Source organism: Delphinus delphis, chromosome 19 (assembly GCF_949987515.2).
Source record: "Delphinus delphis chromosome 19, mDelDel1.2, whole genome shotgun sequence".
NCBI lineage: Eukaryota > Metazoa > Chordata > Mammalia > Artiodactyla > Delphinidae > Delphinus > Delphinus delphis.
The window spans coordinates 56,906,040-56,927,995 of NC_082701.1; the positions used below are offsets into that span (position 1 = coordinate 56,906,040).

The window sequence follows — 21,956 nt, forward strand, 5'->3', positions numbered from 1 at the left end:
TGGCCATGGCTCACGGGCCCAGCCGATCTGCGGCATGTGGGATCTTCCCGGACCGGGGCACGAACCCGTGTCCCCTGCATCGGCAGGTGGACTCTCATCCACTGCGCCACCAGGGAAGCCCCATCTGAACCATTTTTAAGTGTACAATTCAGTGATATTAAGTACATTCATGTTGTTGTAGCCATCACCACCATCCAGAACTCTTCATTTTTCTAAGCTGAAACTCAATATTCATTAAACAATAACTCCACATTACCCGCTTCTCTTAGTCCTTGGAGACTATCATTCTACTTTCTGTCTTCAGTCTGTCTCTGTGAATTTGACCACTTTAGGTACCTTATGTAAATATTTATTCTTTTGTGACTAACTTATTTCACTTAGCAAAATGTTTTCAAAATTCATCTGTATGGATTGATTTCTGAAAATGTTAAGGCAACCTTGCATGCCTGGAATAGATTCTATTTGGTCATTATATATTACCTTTTAAAAATATTGTTCAATTAGAGTTTCAAAATTTTATATCAGATTTTATGTCTATGTCCCGATTGTCTTGTATGTTTCCTTTTTTTAGTAGCCTTGTCAGGATTTAGTGTGTGGGATAATGCTGGGCTTGTAAAATGAATTGGTAATTACCTTTTCCCCCCTCTGGAAGAGTTTGTTGTTATTTCAGTTGGTATTATTTTTTTCCATAAATCTTTTCTGTAAAAATGAACAGTAAAGCCCAATGAGCCTGGAATTTTCTTTGTAGGAAAGTTTTAAATTATAGATTCAGTTACTTTGATAGGCATAAGACTATTGAGATATTCTATCTCGTGTCAATTTTGCTAAGTTTTATTTCTAATTTGTCTATATCATTTCATTAAAATATCTAATTATTGGCTTTAAGTAATTGATAATGCCTGCTTGTTATATTTTTAATCTCTGTAGGATCTAAAGTGATGTTCCCTTTTCAGTCTTGGTATTGGTAATTTGTGTACTCTCTTTTTGTTTTCTGTGTTAGGCTCTGTAGGGATTTAACACTTTATTAATCTTTTCAAAAGCCACCTCTTAACTAATATACAGCTAATTTCTTTTTCATTAACTCATGCTCTTTTATTTTCTTTTTTCTACTTTATTTGAATTTGATTCATTGTTCTTTTTCTAGCTTCTTGAAATGAAATCTTAGATAATTGATGTTCAATCTTTCTTTTTTGCAAATATTTAAGTCTAAATTTTTCTATAAGTTCCTATTTAGCTTCATCAAGTAGAGGTTTTTTTAATCAACTTTATTGGGACATAATTTACACATAATAAGTTGTACCAGATTTAACTTTATATTTTGATGAGTTTTGGCAAATTTACACACCTGTATAACCATCACCAAAATCAAGCTATAGAACATTTTTTATCACCCCAAAATTGTCCCCACCTCTGATTCCAAGAAACCGTTAATCTGCTTTCTATCGCTATATATTAGAATTGTCTTTTCTAGAGTTTCATATAAATGGAATCATATAGTATATACTGTTTTCTTTCTACCTTCTTCACTCATGAATTTGGAGGTTCATTCATGTTATGTGGTTGGTACTTCATTCCCATAGTGTTAATATACTACAGTTCGTTCAGCCATTGATGGATATTTGTATTGTTTCCACTTTAGAGCTATTATGAATAAACCAGCTGTGAACATTCACGTATAAGCTCTGTGTAGACATATTTTCACTTCTATTATATAAATACCTAGGTTCGGAGTTGCTGGGTTATATGGCAAATGTATGTAATATTTTATAAGAAACTGCCAAGTTGTCTTCCAAAGTACCATTTTGCAACCCACCAACAATGTATGAGTGCTCTAGTTACTCCTAGCCTTGCCAACTCATGGTATTGTCAGTCTTTAATTTTTTTTAATTTTATTAAAGTATAGTTGATTTACAATATTGTATTAGTTTCAGGTATATAAGTCAGTGTTTAATTTTAGCTTTTCTAATGTGTGTACTAGTACTTCATGGTGGTTTTAGTTTGCATTTCTCTGATTAATGGTGAACATTTTTTATGTGTTTAATGGCTATTTATATCTCTCCTTTGTGAAGTATCTGTTTAAGTTTTTTGCCCATTTAAATTAGATGATGATAATGATTATATAGTCTAGATACAAGTCCTTTGTCAGATATGTGTTGTAAATATTTTCTCCCAGAATATGGCTTCCCTTTTAACTTTTCTTAGTGGTGTCTTTTGAAGAGCAGATGTTTTTATTTTGAAGGATATCAGTTTAACATTTCCTTTTTATGGGTCATGCTTTTTGGGTCCTCTCCAAGAAATCTTCACTTTCCCTAAGGTTCTGGAGTTTCTTCTCCCATGTTTTTTTCTAGAAGTTGTATGGTTTTAGATTTTATATATAGGCCTGTGATCCATTTTGAGTTAATCTTTCTGACCACAGATTTTTATATGTTGTATTTTTATTATCATTCAGTTAAAAATATTTTCTAAACTCCTTTGTTATTTCTACCTTGACCCTGGGGTTATTTATAAGCATGTTGCTTACTTTTAATGAATTTGTGGATTTTCTATTTATATATTATGGAATTCTAGCTAATTTCCACTGTGGTCAAAGAACACACTGTATTATTTCAGTCATTTGAAATTTGTTGATACTTACTTTGTGGCTCAGCCAATGGTCTATTTTGGTAAATGCTCCATGTTCACATGAAAATAGCATGGAAATAAGAATTATCACTTGAAATTTCTGCAGTTAGATATAATGTTCTATAAATATTAATTAGACCAAGTTGGTTAATAGCATTCTTTAAATCTTCTATATCTGTACTGATTTATTTTTCTGCTTGAACTATAAGCTACTAAGAATGGTGTCTTCAAATCTCCAACTATGATTGTGGATTTATCTTTTTTTTCTTTTATTTCTATTAATGTTTGCTTTCTACATCTTGAATATATATTATATATATATTCAAGTGCATATAAATATTCAGTGCATATAGGATTGTTATATCTTCTTGTTTAGTTGACCCTTTTATCTATATCAAGCATCCTCTAACTCTAGTAATGTTTTCTGCCATAAATTGTACTTTTTCTGATATTAATATAGCCAAGATAATTTTATTTTTGTTAGTGACTGCATGGTGTGGTAGGCAGAATTCTAAATTGGTTCCTAGATTCCCAGCCTCTGGTATACAAGCAGTTCCCAGTTATTCAGTCAAACACTAATCTAGGTGCTTTTGTGAAGGGATTTCGCAAATATAATTAAGGTCCCAAATCAGTTGACTGAAAATAGTGCAGTTACCCTCAGTGGGCCAGACCGAATCAGTTGAGACCTTAAAAAGTGTGGGGCTCGTCCTGGTGAGAGAGATTTGGTGTATAAGGGGGACTCAGTGTGAGCGACATTCTTCATTGCTGGTTTTGAAGATAGAGGGGCTGTGTGACAAGGCGTGTAGGCACCCTTTAGGGACTGAGAGCAGTTTGTGACTGAGAGCCAGCAGGGAAACAGGAGCCTCAGTCCTGCAACTTCAAGGAACTGAATTTTGCTAACAAGTTGACTTCACTTGGAGTTGCTGTTTCCTCAGCCTTCAGACAAGAATTTACCCGTTGACTCCTTGATTTCAGCCTTTGAGACCTGAGCAGAGAACCCAGCCATGCCATGCTTGGACTTCTGACCCACAGAGCTGTGGGCTAATAAATAGTTGTTGTTTTAAGCTGCTGTTTCCATAAATGGGTTATGTAGCAGTAGAAAACAAATACACATGCTATATGTCTTTTTCCTATTCTTTTACTTTTAACTTAACCTGTGTCCTTACATTTAAAGTGTATCTCCTTTAAGTAGCATATATTTTGGGTCTTATTTTTATCTAGTTTGATATTCTTTATATTTTAATTGGTGAGTGTAATCCATTTTCATTTAATGTAATTACTAATATATTTGGGTGTAAGTCTCTATTTGTTTTGCCTGTTCTTCTTTTGTTTCTCCTTTCTTGCTTTTCTTCGGAATACTCAAATATGTTTCATTTTCTCATTTTTCTACTCTATTCAGTTTAATTATACATTCATTTATTATTTTGGTGTTACTCTGGAGCAGCAGAACTATTTTCATAATAATTCTAAGACATTACCTTTTTCATTCTCATTTTTCTCATGAGTATAGATTGCTGTTTTTCAGAAGCTGCATGGCATGTGATATTGCAAAATATTTAATGCAAAAGAAGATCTCAGACTTCAGCTATCTTCTATTGAGCCATTATTATCAACTGAATTACGTCCCCCCTCAAATTCATATGTTGAGACCCTAACTTCCAGTGCCTGAGAATGTGACTGTTTTAGGAGATAGGGCCTTTAAAGAGGTGATAAGTTAAAATGTGGCTGTTAGGGTGATTCCTAATAACTCTTGACTGGTGTCCTTATGAGAAGAGAAATTTGGATGTACAGAGAGTCACCAGTGGTGCGTACACACAAAGGGGCAACCATGTGAAGAGGCAGCAAGAGGGTGGCTACCAGCAAGCCAAGGAGAGGGGCCTCAGGAGAAATCAACCTTGCAGACACCTTGATCTTGGACTTCTGCCCTCCAGAACTGTGAGTAAATAAATTACTGTTATTTAAGCCACCTAGTCTGTGACATTTTTTTATGGCAGCCCTAGCAAACTAATCCAGTGAGACGTTAAAGAGATTTGCAAAAATTTAAAACAGTACCACTCTTTGCACTAATTTTTTTGTTTTGAAGATTTGTTTTTATTAATGTTTTCCAATATCATATAGTAGTTTAATAGTATTATTTTTAATAAACTAATAAACATTAAAATTTTTTCCAATTTTAATTTCAAATACAGTAAACTTCAATAGATGTAACCTACATAAATAAAAGGTCTTTGGTTTCCTCAATAATTTTTTAAATTGTAATGTTGTCCTGATACTGAAATGTCCGAAAATCATTGCCCTTAAAATTTGTTTGGCTCTCCATTGGAGCACGCTTTTTTTTTTTTTTTTTTTTTTTTGGTTCTTTTTTCTTGGAGCACTCTTGAAATTAATATTTCAAAGCAATGAAAAAAACTAATGTTTTAATTCCATTTACTCTTTGCCTTTTGTTCAATTGTTGTCATATATTTTATTTCTACATGTTTTAAACTCCAAAGGATTTTATTACTATTACTGTTTTCAGCAGTGTTTATTTGTACTTACATGTTTACCTATTGCCGTGTTCTTCATTCTTTCCTGACATTCCTTGTTCCAACTGGATCATGTTCCCTTTGCCTGGCTAATTCCTTTGGGCATTTATCATAGCATTCCAGTAGCTTATCTCAGCTTTTGTCTGAAATATTTTTACTTTGCGTTCATTTAGGAAGGATATTTTCACTGGGATAAGTGTTCTAGTCTGGCATTTGTTTTTCATTGTTGTTGCTGTTTTTTTTCTTTCCTCACCTAAAATAAAATCTCAGCTTCTGGCTTCCGAAGTTTCTATTAAAAAATCAACTGTGAAAAAAAAAAAAAAATCAACTGTGTTCTGCTCTTGTTTTATTTTTTCTCCAGCTACTTTTAAGATTTTATCTTTGCCCTTGGTTTTTGTAAGTTTTAATGTGATGTGCCTAGGTGGAGAGGTTTTTTGTTTGTTTTTAAAGCATATTTTGAGCATGTGGAGCTTCTTGAGACTGTGCTGTGATATCTTTCATCAGTGTGGGGAAACTCTCAGCCACTATTTCTTTAAGTATTACCTCTGCCCCATTTCCTCTCTCCCTTATTCTAGGATTCTAATTACCTGTAGGTTAGACCTTTCACCATGGTCCAGGTCTCTCTTTAGGTTTTCTGTATTTCCCATCTTTTTTCTCTCTGTGCATCAGACTAGACACTTTCCACTGAATTGCCCTCCCATTAACTAATGCCTATTCTGTTTTCAATCTGTTATTAAACCCATTTTGAATTCTTAATTTTAGTCAGATTTTTTATTTCTGGAATTTTTGTCTTGTCTTTATATGGATTCTAGGTATCTGCTGAAATTCTCCATTCTTTTCTCTTGAATATATTAATAACGTTTATTTTAAAGTCCTGGACAGTTAACTACAGTAGCTGAATCACTTTTTGGTCTGTTCCTTTGTCTATTGTTTTTCTTCCTATCTGGTCAGCTGATTTTTTTAGCATGCTTTCTGATATCTCATTTGATGCCAGACATTATAGGTGAAAAAATTCTGGAGATCCTTGGTTTGTCTTCCTCTGAAGAGGATCAAGATTTATTTAGCACTGTCACAACACTGTTAATCAACTCTACTCCAATATAAAATTATAAGTTTTTTTTAAATGAACTTATTTACAAAACAGAAACAGACTCACAGACTTAGAGAATGAACTTATGGTTAACAGGGAGGAAGGGTGGTGGAAGGGATAGTTAGGGAGTTTGGGATTGACACGTACACACTGCTATATTTAAAATGGATAACCAACAAGGACCTACTGTATAGCACAGGGAACTCTGCTCAGTATTATGTAACAACCTAAATGGGAAAAGAATTTGAAAAAGAATAGATACATGTATATGTATAACTGAATCACTTTTTTGTACATCTGCAACGATCACAACACTGTTAATCATCTATACTCCAATATAAAATAAAAAGTTAAATAAAATAAAGTTTTATTTTAGCAGACAGAGTACTAGTGGAGCACCCTGACCCCATTTGTGATTGACATTAGGTTGAGTTAAAGCTGGTCTGTTTCAGTTTTGTCCTTTTGTCTGTTTCAGTTTTGTCCAGCATGGTTCTTCTGGAATCTCAGTGGAAACTCCAAGGCGTTTACCAAGCCCCTCTAACTTGCTAGGGCTTGATCTTGAACTGTAATCTCTGTCTTTCCAGTACTAGACAGCTGCTGGAACCTGCGCATCCACTTAACCCCTCAAGTGCTGCTTTTTACAGGGTTTCTTTTATTTTCACCATTCACAGCTTAGAAGTCAGCTAAAGGTTTGAGGGGAAATTTTATGCAAGTTGTAGAGCTATCTCCTCTAGGATATCATCCCTTATCTCCCAGTGGCACCCCTAAACTCTGACAGTTTCTGCCTGGAATCCATAAACAGAGGAAACGCCAGGTAAATGTAAGCTCACCTCTTACACTTCATTTCTGTCAAAGATCTCAGTTGACGTCTGTCAGCTCCTGTTTAGTCACCCAGTGCTGACAACACAAGCACGAATGGAGCAGCCGTGGTGGCATTTGCCCAGCATCACAGGCTGCCCCTTCCCAAGGCTTAATTACCTGCTGCAACTGCTGTCCGCCTTCCAGCAACACGCTCTTCAGTGCTAAGTCCCCAGTATGGTTACCATCCCACTAGGAGACCAGTCAGATGCTTGGCGGCGAGTTGGCTCCACCGGACCCCTTCTATTCTGGAAGCAACGGCAATTCATACAACTGAATCAACCCACACTCTAGGTATTTGTTTGCCTTTCCTGCTTGCCAGACCTCAGATAAAACCACTCACTATCTGGGGATTTATAGAATGTTTGATTCATCCATCTGATACCACATCAAAGCAAGGAACCTACTGTATAGCAGAGGAGATAGAGGAGTGTGCATATTCTCACGGGATCCACTGGTCATATCACATACCACATCCCCAGAAGCTGCCAGGCTGATAGATGTTGGAGATGGAATGGCCTGTTAAAGGCACACTGTGAGTGCCAGCGTGGAGGCAGTAATTTACAGGGATGGGGCACCATCCTCAGGGTGCAGTTTATGCCTCAAATCAACTACCTTTATATGGTTGTGTTCCTGGTAGTTGGAACGTATGGACTGGGAACCCAGGAGTAGCAGCAGGAGAGACGTGCTTACGTCACTCCCCGTGACTCAATATGTGCTGCTCTTCCCTGCAGGCCTGGGCACTGCAGGTTTAGAGGCTTGATTCCCAAGGCAGAACAATTCATTCAGGAAACACGTCAGTAGTCCTTTTGAGATACAAACTACAGCTGCTGCCAGGGGACCAGCCAGCAACAAGAGGAGTCACCATTGTGACAGGGATATTTGATCCTGATCACTAGGAGGTGGGGCTGTTATTACAGTGGGAGAAGAGAGACGTATGTTTGGCACCCAGCTAATTCCCCATAATATTAGAATACCTCTTGGCACTGTCTCACCCATTTTGGTAGTAAGTAATGAACACAGCAGTCAGCCTGAGAAGCACACAGTGACCAGGGCCTCAGGGATAAGTATCTGGGTCTGGCCACTGGGAAAGCCACCAAGACCAGTGCAGGTGTTAGCTGAGGTTGAGGAGGGCAACAGTGAATATAATTTGCAGTCCTAAGACCAGCAGCAGGGGGCGAGGAGGCTGTAGTTCATCCTCCTTGTAAGTTTCTTCCAGGAAAACAGGCCCACCGGAATCCTGGTGTTGCTTCTCCCAAAACTCATATGAAGAAGTGAATCCAGGTGATGAAATTGTGGGCCACCCCATCCCCCCTTTCAGAACTGAAGGTTTATTCTCCGGCCACTAGAAGTGCTGCTGGCAGGCAGTCCTCAGCTTGAGAGAGTCGCCTTGCCCCAAAGCAGACCCGTTCCTGGGACAGCCCACATCCAATGACTGGTTGACATAGGAGCAAAGACCTGGCCCTTCCACTTAACTTTGGGACGGTTGTGAATTTGGAGTTCTTCGTGGTGATGCCTTTACTGAGACTGCATAGCAGCCCTCTTCTCTCCCTACCCAGTCCTGCTTCCTTCTCTTGTGATCCCAAAAGCCTCCATGCAAACGTCCACTCAGAGTCAGCTTCCTGGGGAACCCAACCTGGGATAGTTTCCCTCCTACCTCTCGTATTTCAAAAATCTAGACTCTGCTTATGGAACAGAGCAGCTAAAACTGCTTCTAATTCTTTACTATTATAAACAGAATTTTGATAACCCTACAGGAAAATCATTGCAAACATCCTTAATTGTTTTCCATGGGGTCATAAAAATGGAATTTCTGGGGCAAAGTACACATTATTGAAAAGGCCTTTTAATACACGTGCCAAATGCCTTCCAAAAGCTCTGGACTCTCACCAGATGTATATGAGGGTGCTTGCTGCCCTGACATCTTTGCCAACATTGGGCAATCACATCCTTTTTAATAATTGCTATTTTGACATTGCCTTAAGTTTGAGAATTTTTGCATCTCATACAAACTGCAAAAGGAGCCTCATTCTTTCCATGTAAAATCACTAGAAGAAGGAAATGAGCTTTTTGAGAATAGCAAAATAACTGAGGAGAGCGGGATCCAAATCTTTGAGAGAAAACTTTCAAGTCCTGCCGTCCCATCTGCACCAGAAATTTCTCCAAATCCTTCATGTGAGCACAGCACCACACTGTCACTTAAGGTGATATTATCGGCATAGAAAACCCTGATGTTCCACATCCCCAGGCAGTAGATACACCAGGAAACCCAGGTACACCCAAAAATGTGAGAAGAGGATTGGTGTGACAGCATCACTGCTCTTTTCCTTTGGTAGGAAACTCCTGGGCAGAGTCTGGACTCGTGTTGCCTGAGGGAAAAGCTGTTGTCTCCCTCACAGTGGCTTTCCTGTGGGAACAATGCTCATGGCTTTACAAGGCAGAAGAGAAGGAAGTTACTGTAATCAGGCCAGAGCTTCTAAAATTTATATTTATCATCCACATTGCCCAGAAAAAATCAAAATAAAAAGTTAAATCAACATACACAAAAGGCTGGGACTTCCCTGGTGGCACAGTGGTTAAGAATCTGCCTGCCAAGGCAGGGGACCTGGATTTGACCCCTAGTCCGGGAAGAACCCCCATGCCATGGAGCAGCGAAGCCCATGTGCCACAACTACTGAGCCTGTGCTCTAGAGCCTGCAAGCCACAACTACTGAGCCTGTGCACCTCAACTACTGAAGCCCACGTGCCTAGAGCCCATACTGCACAACAAGAGAAGCCACGACAATGAGAAGCCTGTGCACTGCAATGAAGAGTAGCCCCTGCTCACCGCAACTAGAGAAAGCCCACACGCAGCAACAAAGACCCAACAAAGCCAAAAAAAAAAAAAAGTAAATAAGATAAAAAACATGCACAAAAGTGGGAAATAGGTGAGCCATAGTAAAAAGAGAACAGTCAATAAAAAAAAATCCGGAAATGATCCAGACTTGGAGTGAGCAGTCAAAATTGCTATAATTCATATGTTTAAAAAGGTAGAAGGAAAGAGGGTGACAACAGATTTGTTAAAAATGTGGGATAGAGTATTTCAAAACAGCATTAAAATAAGCCAAAAATCAAGTGGAAATTTTAGAACTGCAAAATAAAATATTTGAAATTCATTGGATGACTTTAGCAGCAGACTTTGCACAGCAGAAAACAGAACATACTAAACTTGAAAACAAGAAGAAAAGAGCTAAACTGAATAACAGAGAGAAATAAGAATATAAGGAGCAAAAAAGCATAAGAAAGGAGCTTACTTACATGTAATTGCTGTCCAAGAAAGACAGGAGAGAGAGGATGGGCAGATGCAATATTTGCAAAAGTAACATTGAGAACTTTCCAAATTTATTGAAAGATGTCAACTCACAAATTCAACAAGTTCAGCCATCCCCCGAAGGGTTAATAGAAAGGTCATTATGCTTGGCACATAGTGATTTGCTGAAAATAAAAAGACACATTATATTATCAACTAAAAACTAAGGAAGGTAGAAGAAATAACAAAGAAATAATATCTTTAAAACGTAAAAGAATTAAAAAATTGTCAAGCCAGCATTCTATAGGCAGAGAAAAAATTATTTAAAGGCAGATGGGTGACATCAGCAAAATGGCAGAGTGGGAAGCTCCAAGTTCTCATCCCCTCACAGAAACACCAAAATCACAAGCAGAACTGCCAGAACCAAATTTGTCAGAGACTCTGGAAAACAGTCAAAGGTTTGCAGCAACCAAGTGAACATTGAATCAAGAAAGGGATGAATTCAAAGCAGTAGGAAAACTTTGTGGCATTTTTACTTGCTGTTGCCCCACACCGTCCCTGGACCACCGAAGTCCGAGGAGCAAAAGCTGGGGAGTTTCTTTGGGAAATTAGGGCATTCCAAAGTACTATCGATATGGGGGAGTTTAGAAAGCCTCATGCGTGCTGAGAGAAAGACGCACACTCAGAACAGATCTGAGAAGACGCTGAGATTTCACCTCAGGCTCTCCCTAGGCTTAGTGCAAGCCTGGCTACATGTTAAAGGAGTACCAGCACAGAGCCAATCTGAAAAACAAAAAGGGGGGTGGGATTGTTGTTATGTTATTGTTGTTGTTTTTAATAAAGTACCTGGAATTCAAGGAAATCTCTGTCAAAAAACTAGCTAAAAACAAACCAAGAAACAGAGACACTTCAGTAACCACGAACAAGGAATACAGCTTTTGCAAAAATAATTTGGGAAAGTCACTAAACAGATGGAGTACTACAGCCTTCAACAATCAAGAAAAACAGCAAAACCTGTGAAGGGGGAGAATCTGATTCCTACTTGATGTGAAAAAAACCTCCACTTGTTTTTTTGGTAGATTTTCTTTTGTTTTTTTTTTTAACATCTTTATTGGGGTATAATTGCTTTACAATGGTGTGTTAGTTCCTGCTTTATAACAAAGTGTATCAGTTATACATATACATATGTTCCCATATGTCTTCCCTCTTGCGTCTCCCTCCCTCCCACCCTCCCTATCCCACCCCTCCAGGCTGTCACAAAGCACCGAGCCAATATTTTTGGTAGATTTTCATCCTACCAAATTAATAAAATCTGATATATCCATATGATGGAATATTATTGGGCAATAAAAAGAATGAAGTATTGATACATGCTGCAACATGGATGAACCTTGGAAATATTATGCAAAAACTACAGGAAAGTGGTTGAATAAGCTATGCTTACATCCGCACCAGGAAGTACTGTGTAGCTGTAAAAAAAAAAAAAAAAAAATAGAGAAAGATCTCAATGAGCTGACATGGAGTGATTTCCAGGATAAACTGCTGAGGTAAAACGGCAAAGTGCAAAATAGTAATTATAGTGTGCTATCCTTTATCTAAGAAAGAAGAGGATGTAATAAAATAAACATACCTGCTCATTTGTGCAAAAGAATGCAGGAAGGATCGACCAGAAACAAAAGATTAGTTACCGACAGGGATATTTGGGAAGCGGTGGAAAGAAGGGGGCAATGAGTCTGAGTAATAGAGATGACAAGGGAGTGACACAGTTTTTAGTATACCCTTTTATACAGCACTGGTACTTAGAACTATGGTAATATTTTACAAATGCATAAGTTTAAGGAAAATAATGAAAACTAATTATGAACCTGAAATGGAATATAAAAGTAACAACAGAGGCTTCCCTAGCAGCGCAGTCGTTAAAAATCCGCCTGCCAATGAAGGGGACATGGGTTCAAGCCCTGGCCCAGGAAGATCCCCCCATGCTGCGGAGCAACTAAGCCCGTGCACCACAACTACTGAGCCTGAGCTTTAGAGCCCGGGAGACACAACTACTAAGCCCGCAAGCCTAGAGCCCGTGCTCCGCAACGAGAGAAGCCACAACGGAAGCCCGCGCACCGCAGCAAAGAGTAGCCCCCACTCACCACAACTAGAGAAAGCCTGTGCAACAGAAGACCCAATACAGCCAAAAATAAAAACAAATAAATGAATAAAAGTAACAACCTAACTGTACTACAAATAAATAATATAACCAAAAGTGAAGGCTTGGAGAAGAACTAACCTAAATAACTTTGCAAAACAGTATTTTGCCTGTAAAGCTACAGGAAAAAAAAAAAAACCAAAAAACCCTGTACACATATAAGGTAATCCTCTTAGTAGATCTTTTCTTACAGGTGTATGGGTTAGTAATTCTGAAACACACATATATGCACGTACATATATGTATACATATATAAGTGCATATATTATAGCTAATGAGAGCTACGTTTCTCAGTGTCAGAGAAGCTACAAATAATGAAAAGAGGAATGACAGCCCATTGTAATGATCACATCTAACAACTAGATCTTAATTTCTAAACACCTTTCTCCAAAAACAGGAAACAGAGCTCCTTGGAGAAATAGTTGATTCCAGGGCTGCTGCAGGGAAACTACAAGATAAACCTGGAACATCTTGTTCCAGAAACTAAGGAAGTGCTAAAAACAGGATGGTAGATATCAAAAGGACACATGAGCCAACCTGAAGGAGTTTGTAATAGCAAAAGCTGGGAAAATTTCAGAAACAATATTTTTTAAATGATGTTCTATGGGTTAAACCTATAAAATTTAAAAATATCCATGAATCTGTATTGATGCAAAGAAATAATTGAATATGTAATACATAAGTAAATGGAAGAGAAGAACCTGTTCTTTCTCACAGAAGGATTATGTTGATAAATGTAGATGGAAAAGGCAAAAAAGAAAATGACCCTGAGGCAAACACCGCAGTCATAGTTGTTGCAGTCAAGATGGATGCTAAAATTAGTGCTTGAAAAGTTGAAGAGAAACAGGATATTTGCATAGCCTGAAAGCGTTTACCCCCAAATATTTATTAATTACCAAGGGGGAAATAGTAGCATACAGTGGAGGACCACGGCAGAAAGCGTGTTAACTAAATGATTTAAGTTGGCATCCTCAGTAACAAGACCCGCTGACAACGCGAACTACCTGAAACCGGCGCTGAGAACGTCGTTTCGTTGGGGCAGGGGGAGGATGTGAGGGGAAAGGGATGGATTAAATGTGACATATACGTCGGAACGCCACTCCAGTGTTTGCTGATGCATATTTGGGTGATAAAACTGTAAACAAAAGCAAAGAAGTTCTTTCCGTGGACGTCGGGGTTGGCTGCAGGTGGAGGCAGAAGGCAGATGTTAGGCTCTGCGGGGGTGGCAGGTCTGGTGGTGGCAAGGGTTTGTGATCCTTCCATTAAATATCTTAGTTTTGTGCCTTTTTCTGCAGCTGCTGTACTTTACAGCAAAGAAGCTTTAACAAACGCGGATGGACACTTGTGTATACCTGGGAGGAAGGAAATCTGGAAAGAAATACATCAAAATGCTTTACAGTGGGTGGTGGGATTATTGATTTTAATTTTTCTTACACTCTTCTATAATGTTCGAATGTTCAAAACTGAGTTTTATAAGGGGGCGGGAGAGCCGGGGGTGGGGGGAGGGGTGGATACATGAGCATCTATTTTTCTGCTAAGTTCCGAAGTCACCTCCCAGGTGTGCCCGCAGAGTCCTGGTTTGGTTTCCCCCTTTAACCATGCCGGGGGCGGGAACTCGGTCCTGCACGCACCCTCACCCCGCTTCGCCGGCCCGGGTTCGGGTTTTGCAGCCGCTTCCCCGCCCGGACCCGACGTAGCCGGATTGGGGCGGGGATTCCGGGGCTCGCACAGCCGCGCCTTCCGCCCGCCTCTCGCTCCTTTTCAGTTTGACCTGAAATTCGCTCGAAAAGCGAAAGATTTATACGGTGAAGTGACCTGGATGCGCGGGAAGAAAGAGCCTTAAAGGATCAAAAGTAAAGCGGCCTCTGTGACCTCGTGGCGCAATGGTAGCGCGTCTGACTCCAGATCAGAAGGTTGCGTGTTCAAGTCACGTCGGGGTCACAACTACCTCTTTTCCCACCAAACTAACTGGGGACTTTGGGCCGCTTAGGATTTCATCCCACGGCTCTATTCGGGTCTCCGTGCTCCTTATTCCTCCGCACCGAGGTTCAGAGGACGAGCCTTAGAATTTCTGTTTCATCATTTTCATATCTGACGGAGGTGATCTGGGAAACTCCTGGAGGCGCGAAGCCAACCGGCCAATGCCACTTCTCCTTGTCACCCAAAAAGCCACTTTAAAAGAGAGACCAACAGCACAGTAGAAGACAGGATGAAACAGTTATTGGAAAATGAAATGTAAATTATTTTTAAACATATGAAACTAACCTCTTTCATAATAAGAGAAACGCAAATTAAAATTCAATAAATTATTTTTAACCTGTGAGATTGTCTAACCTATGATCAAAAAGCTTACATTAAATCGCATTGCTCACATCCTTAAAGCTACAAAGAACAGGACCAGAGGAAATTAAAATAATTAGAAAAGAATATTTTCAGCCAGTTTAGAAAAGTTTTCAAGTATATTTTTCAATATTGCTTCTGTTCCTTTTGCTCCAGACTTTTTCCAGGAATGCATTCACCCTTCCGTATGGTGGATAATTACCACCAAGTGGGAGGATAATCATGCTTCTCTATCCTCTGCATCTATAATCTTCTCTCAAAACGTTTTCTGTTTTCATATTTTCTCTGCCCTTTGGGCGGTCTTCTCAGACGTGTCCACCATCTGGAATTCCATGTTCTGCAACTTAAGAGAGCCCTGTGATCCTACCATATTGTCATTTCAGTTTCCAGGGTGTCCCCTGTCTTTAAACTCAGTCAGTTGCCCCATAAGGCTTTTCACACCTCATTTCAAAGAAGCCACATCTTGGAGGAAGCCTCTTACTGTTTCTCTGAAGAAAATAAAATAAAAAATCCTGAAACTTCCCATCATTTTCAGTGGTATGCTTTTCTTCTCTCAGGAACTACTCTCTTTTTCTAGTTCTGCAGAATTAAAAAGACAAAAACAAACAACAACAATTTGCTTTTCTCTCTCACTCATACTGTGAAATTACTCTTGCTGATCCTTTAAAATCTGTTCAGACTCAGTGTGAAGCAACAGACGGGGCTGTGCTAACGCTTGGCCCTGCTCTCTGTTCACTGGTGTGGGTCAGATGCCTTCTCAGATCCACTGGCTGGAGGACAGGCTGGGGCACAGCGCCCACCCCGTTCCCAATGCTCAGGAAGGTGTCCCCTAGGGCTTTGTTGAAGTGACATTTTCTCCTCTCCTGTGAGGTTTCCTTGCTACTGTGAGCCAGTGAAAGCAGTACTTAACCCTAGAGATCCCACATTTCAGTGTGAGTTTCAACTTAAATGTCTTAAGTGGATCTTGCCTCTTTAGCTAAGGCAGAAAACAACACACTTCTATTCACTTAACTCTCCTAAGAGTAACATTTTAATTTAATGCCAAACAAATACTCTGAATTCCCTGAGATTCTTTTTCTTTCAAGAATTTTACATTCAATCTATTTTGTAGATATTCTAGCCTAAGAATTTTTTCTAAACAAACCTTATTAATTTTAAAGTTTTAATGGTGTCCTTAAAGTTTCTTATGTGAATTGATAAAATTCTCTTTTCATATATTCATAAGTCAAATTGTAAAAGGTTGTAAAATTGTCAGATAATATATTACCATACAATCTCATCTTTATTATAAGGAGCAGATTTTCAGTCATCAGTTTCAACCCTCAGCTCATTTATTTCAGATGAATAAGCACTTGCCCCTCCACATTGAGAAAATAAAGGCAGCATACATTTTTAGAAAAACCGGGGCAAGGGTATTTTTTGTGGGTAAAGTATCACTTATTAGACAGAAAAAGTAGGGATGAAGAGGAAGAAAAAGAAAAATTGCCTTAGACTTAATTTCAAAGGTTTATTCCACCTGCACCAATGCATCAGATATTTTTAAATTTTTAAATTTCCTAGAGATTATTCTGTTCTGTTAATCTAGTTGTACATTCCTGCTTCACATGAAGCTGGCTGTATTGCTTTATTTTAAAAGGAAGGTAAAACTTAAAGACAGCACAGCCTTGCCACAGATACAGTAGTTGATAAATTCTTTTGGCCCATTGTCTCTCCCATTGAAGGTGCTTCCTTACGTCAAGCCAGATAGGCCCTGGGACACTGCCCCTGGCCCGAGAGATGCTCTCCTGCAGAGGCTGAGCCAACTGCATGGTCTCCAAGGAATTTGGATTGGAAGCAAATGGGACCTGCTGTTTGTTTCAGAGGGTGTTCTGAACATGTACACGGTGAGCTGAGATCATACAATGACTTTGTTTCCTATCATCCCTTAAAAAGATATTCAGTTTCTCTCTTTTGTTTTTGTTTTTGCTTTGATGGTTAAAACAATTTGGGTTTTATTGTTTTTGCTAAACAATACTAAAAATTTTTCATTTTGAAGGCAGGGCTTGAATTATTTAATTTTGATCCACTTCATAAAAAAAGAAAAAAAGGAAGGGGAAACAGATCATGGCCAAAAAGAACAAAAAATAGTAGTTAGGGACTTCCCTTGTGGTCCAGTGGTTAAGACTCCACGCTTCCACTGCAGGGGACACAGTTTTGATCCCTGGTCGCGGAACTAAGATCCAGAATGCCTCATGGTGCAGCAAAAAGAACAGGGAACGGGGGCGGGGGGGGGGAGATTCTATTTAACAAAGAAAAAAGAAAAAAAATAGTAGTTAACTCCCCACCCCTGAAGCTCTAGCCAGTCACATGAGCATCACCCACTTCCCACGATGCCATGATGCCTGATATTCAGATGGTAGCACACTCTACCCCACTGGACTGCCTTGAAGGCACAGGGGCAGTAAGTGCCAGTTTAGCAAAGATATTCAGTCTCTAGTTCTCCTTCTCATGGATGAGGGAGCAAAAGGGGCTGAAGAGAGTGAGGGGCAATTCCATGACTTTTCTGGTCGCTTTGTGATAAGAAACACTCCCCCAGGCTGTGAATATGACAAGCATCCTATGTAATAGTCAAGTCTCTGAACATGAATTAAAGTTGAGGTCCCTTCCCTCCTGGTCTTGTACTTCTGGTTTCCATCCACGGCTTGCTAACGGGTGTCTCTGACCCCTTCTGAGTCAGAGCAGGGGAGGAAGGATAAACAAGGGTGCAGGGAACGTCTCCACGTCAGTAGGTCAGTAGTGTCGTCAGCAGGCGTCCTACTCTCTGGAATTTTGAGAAACTCCCTCAGTGCTGAGGATCCTTCTGAATTTCACTTAGCCCTGGTGAAAATACTATTTCAGCTGGTTGCTGTCTATTGGGGCAACATTTAGGACTCTCTTCTAGGAGATGTGATCAGCCCTCCAGGCATCCCTGTGGATAGCAGCTAAGAGGAACTCCCCTCAACCCCCCACCCCATGCACATGAATCATGTCTAGACCATGGGAGGAATTCATGCATCTTTTGTCCCCAAATTTGTGCTTTAAAAAGTGTGCAGACACCTCTTCCAACTCACCATGAACAGCTAGTCTGGCCAGCTCTTGCCCCTTAGGTTTCTTAAGCAAAGATATACATCAGGCCACTGGGTCACCAAACCCCAGGGGGACACATATCAAGCTGTCCAGGTGGCCTGTTAAAACCTCTCACTAGGTTTGAACTATGGGACAAGCAACCTCCCCACTATCTTTCCTCTGTGAAGCTGTTTCCAAACGTTTAGAAATCCTCTTCAACCCTTTCTAGGAGCCCTTTGATACTCTCAGTATAGGTGAGGGGCTTAACAATCCCCTAACAGTTTCTCAGCCACTACTTTTTTTTTTTTCCCAATTCTGCCTGGTGGCCTGCCTCACAGCTCACGTCAGGTATCTGATATCTGCTGTCTTAGATTCTTAGCAGAAACCCCCATTTTAACATTTGTTGCACTTAAGCAATGGAAGGGAAGGATGGGGGTGGGCGTGGGGACAGCCCTCTCATCTGCACAGGATTGGGGTTGCCCAGGGGTCCCCCCAGCCACACTGCTCTGGGTCGGCTCTCCCAGGGTCCTAACTTGTCCACCGCCTCCAACTGTCTCCCATCTGTCCCTGTGCGGTCAGCACGCCAGGGCCGGCTCCCTTCTCCTGCCTCCAGACTCAAGCTCTGGTCGAGGGGATATGGACACGTTCTCTTAGGGCGCCTCCTGCCAGGACAGAGGGCGCTGTCCAGACCTCGGTGCTGAAGCACCTCGGTTCTCTCCGCCCTTGAAGGAAGTGGAGATGATCTCGGAGACGCAACAGTGAGTGGTGGCATGAAGGGAGATCTTAATTCCCGGCCCAGGAATTGAACCTGGGGAGCCTGTATGGAAAGCAGGAATCCCAGCCAGCACACCCCCTGGCTCTTGCCCCCCGTGAAAAACGCATTTCTCACGGAGGCAGAACTGTAAAAACAGGTACAGAGTTTATTATTAGAGACATAGCACAACAACAAGTGAGAGAGCTCACAGAGAAATGATTTGTTTAGTTAAGACAGAAGCAAGGCAGAGATGCACACCGGAGAGAAAGGGTGTGGGCATTCCCCCCAATGAGGAGGAACGCAGTGAAGAGGCGGGTAAGTCACTTATATAGGGCAGGTCTTCCGGGTCTCTTTACCTCTGGCCAATTATCTGGTTTCTTTTTCCACACCTGCCCTGCCCTAAGACCCTCCCCAACATGCGTGTGCAACTTTTTTCCAAGAAGGATTACAGCCCAGAGACATATGGAACGGCCTTAGCATCACCTATTATGGGGTGGTGCCCCTTCCTTTTTGACCCCCAAGGAGCCTTTCTGCGCATGTGCAATGTTTCCCTTGCCCCAAGGATGGGAAATGTATGACCTCTTGATCTTTTAACAGGGTTCAGTCCCACTCCGTCCCTGCCATAAAAATGCCCATTGTCTGGTTATTTACCCTATTTCTCTTACTGGTTTTTATATCGAGGTGCAGATCTCGAAATATAGACAGAAGTCTGGTCATAAATATGTAGTTCTGGAGCCCGTGTGTCTCTTGCTTCAGGAAATGTAAACAGGGGGCTGGTAATGAATGTCCTGATGGAGCCCATCTTCTTCTCACCCCAGGAGGTGTGAACAGGAGGCCAGCTGTAAATGTCTAGCCTGGAGCCCATCTGTCTCCTGCCTCAGAGCCTCAGCCTGCAGCAGCCTCCTTGTCCCCGCGGCCCGCCCTCCAGACCCGGCCACGCGGGCTCAATAATCCACGGCCTCAGAGCTTCCGACCAGTACCACCAGGCCTTTGAACCATCAGCATCTCCGCAGGAGGTCGAGTCTTCCCTAAGGAGGCCTGGAGAGGGCCAGTGGCTTGGCAAAGACTCGCAGGTGAGAACGGGAGGAAATCCCAGCCCAATTCCCCAGAACAGGTAGGAAGGCACGCACCTTGGACGTTTTCACCACCGGCTCAGGCCTTTCCTGTGAGTTGTGAATAGGGGGCTGGCCCCACAGGAGCTCTTCCCACTTTCTAGGGACACAACCCTTTCCACAGGCCTCAAGAAAATCCCTAAATTCCTCACAGGCACATTCCAGGCAGTAAAGACACCTCCACATCTAGTCTGGGTGACTCCCAGCTGCGTGGACATTCACACCCCTTGTCCCCAAGCCCAGGCAGGGAGATGCAGGCAGGCATCCCTGATGAGGGGCATCCTTGAGGGAGTAGATGGCAAGGTTGCCCTGAAAGCTTTGCAAAATCTGATAGCAGTGATGTTGGGGAGCACAGAGAAGGGGCAGCGGCCAGTTCAGAAAAGAAGGGCCGATGGGAACCCAGAATGAGCAGCCAGGTGGGCTCTGGTGGCCACTACCCAGGCTCCACTGGACTCACCAGCTCCACAGCCCAGGACCTCCCACCTCCTTAAGCAGTGTAAGGGATCATTGTGGAACCAGGTAAGAGAGGTAGACCAGGTCATGTTCAAGGGAAAGGGGTTTGAGAGGGGATCCCAGGGATCCTGCACCTGGCCCTCAGGAACCTGGGCAAGGGTCCTGTCCTCGCAGCCCTGGAGTTTCGCGGGGGGGCTTGCCCAGCTCCAGCTACTGCTAGTGGCTCTCCAGTCGGAGGTTCCGCCTGGTGTACACAGCGGTGCTTCACAGGCCTCAGGATGTTTGGTAAGATAGAGTACCTACTGACAGCTGATGGGTGTAGCCAGACCCATGCAGCCTGCAGCTTTCTTTATCCAGCAGACCAGCTGGGATGGGAAGAGGCACTTCAGGAGTCCTAAGTAAGGGAGGCTGACACTAGCATTAAACGGGCTGAAAGCTAATTGAAGTCTTCACCTCATCTATGGGGACCATGTTCAGGACGCATAGGGGTATACAAGGGGGCAAGTCCTTTGTGGAAAAACACCTGGTCGTCATCCATTTCCAGATGGTTATTTGAAATATATGATTTTTTTACACCCTAACATAGAACACATTGATGGTACATTTAACAACGTTTTTAAATTTAATTTTTTTGTGTGTTTTTCCCCCTAGCTTCACTGAGGTATAATTGACAAATCATTTAGCAAATTTTTTTTTTTTTTTTGCGGTACGCGGGCCTCTCACTGTTGTGGCCTCTCCCGTTGCGGAGCACAGGCTCCAGATGCGCAGGCTCAGCAGCCATGGCTCACGGGCCCAGCCGCTCCACGGCATGTGGGATCCTCCCGGACCGGGGCACGAACCCGTGTCCCCTGCATCGGCAGGCGGACTCTCAACCACTGTGCCACCAGGGAAGCCCTAGCAAATTTTTAAACAGCAATTTTAGTTACATGCTTGGCCATCATTACTCCGCAATATAATAGCTCTGAATAATCATAAAATTTAAATAAAATTAACATACAGTAGTAACTCCCTCACTGTTTTGTTTCATTTTCCTTGGTTTATGAGAGCCTTACTCTTAGGGTTTAGTTGTTAGGGTAACGGGAACATGGGCAGAATATCTAGAATTGTATTCAATATTGTGATTTAGCTGATGAAAGCAGTAGGAGCTCATAGGCGAAGACAGACTGAGAAACATTCATTCTGACACCAGGTAACATTCAATCTGCTTTGCAGAATTCTTCACTCCCAAATGCAGACAATGGCCCTCGGAATCTCTGATCATATATCCTTTGATGTGTTGTCTTCTTGTGATCACTACACTTGAGAAGAAACATCATGGCAGCTTGTCTTTCCTTTTATGCGGAGTCAACCAGGACAGATATGGATGTATTTTTCTTCCACAGCTCAGAACCATGTTGCAGAAAGACATAGTTGAGACTAACAGGGAGACTGCCCACCTGAAACACAGGTATGGGATTTTGACATTTTTTTCAGGGTGTTTGAAAATTTTAAGGCTAACTTGTTTAGTATCTAGTAAAGGACTTTGTTTTGTAATTTTTTTTTTTTTTTTTTTGCGGTACGCAAGCATGTGGGATCTTCCTGGACCGGGGCACGAACCCGTGTCCCCTGCATCGGCAGGTGGACTCTCAATCA

The 21,956-nt window shown here is 41.4% G+C and overlaps 1 non-coding gene across 1 annotated transcript; it reads left to right on the plus strand.

The window, feature by feature from the left end:
* Positions 1–14,450: 14,450 nt before the first annotated feature.
* Positions 14,451–14,522, plus strand: TRNAW-CCA (transfer RNA tryptophan (anticodon CCA)). The gene has a single exon. It is a non-coding gene; the product is annotated as a tRNA-Trp (tRNA).
* The last annotated feature ends 7,434 nt before the right edge of the window (positions 14,523–21,956 follow it).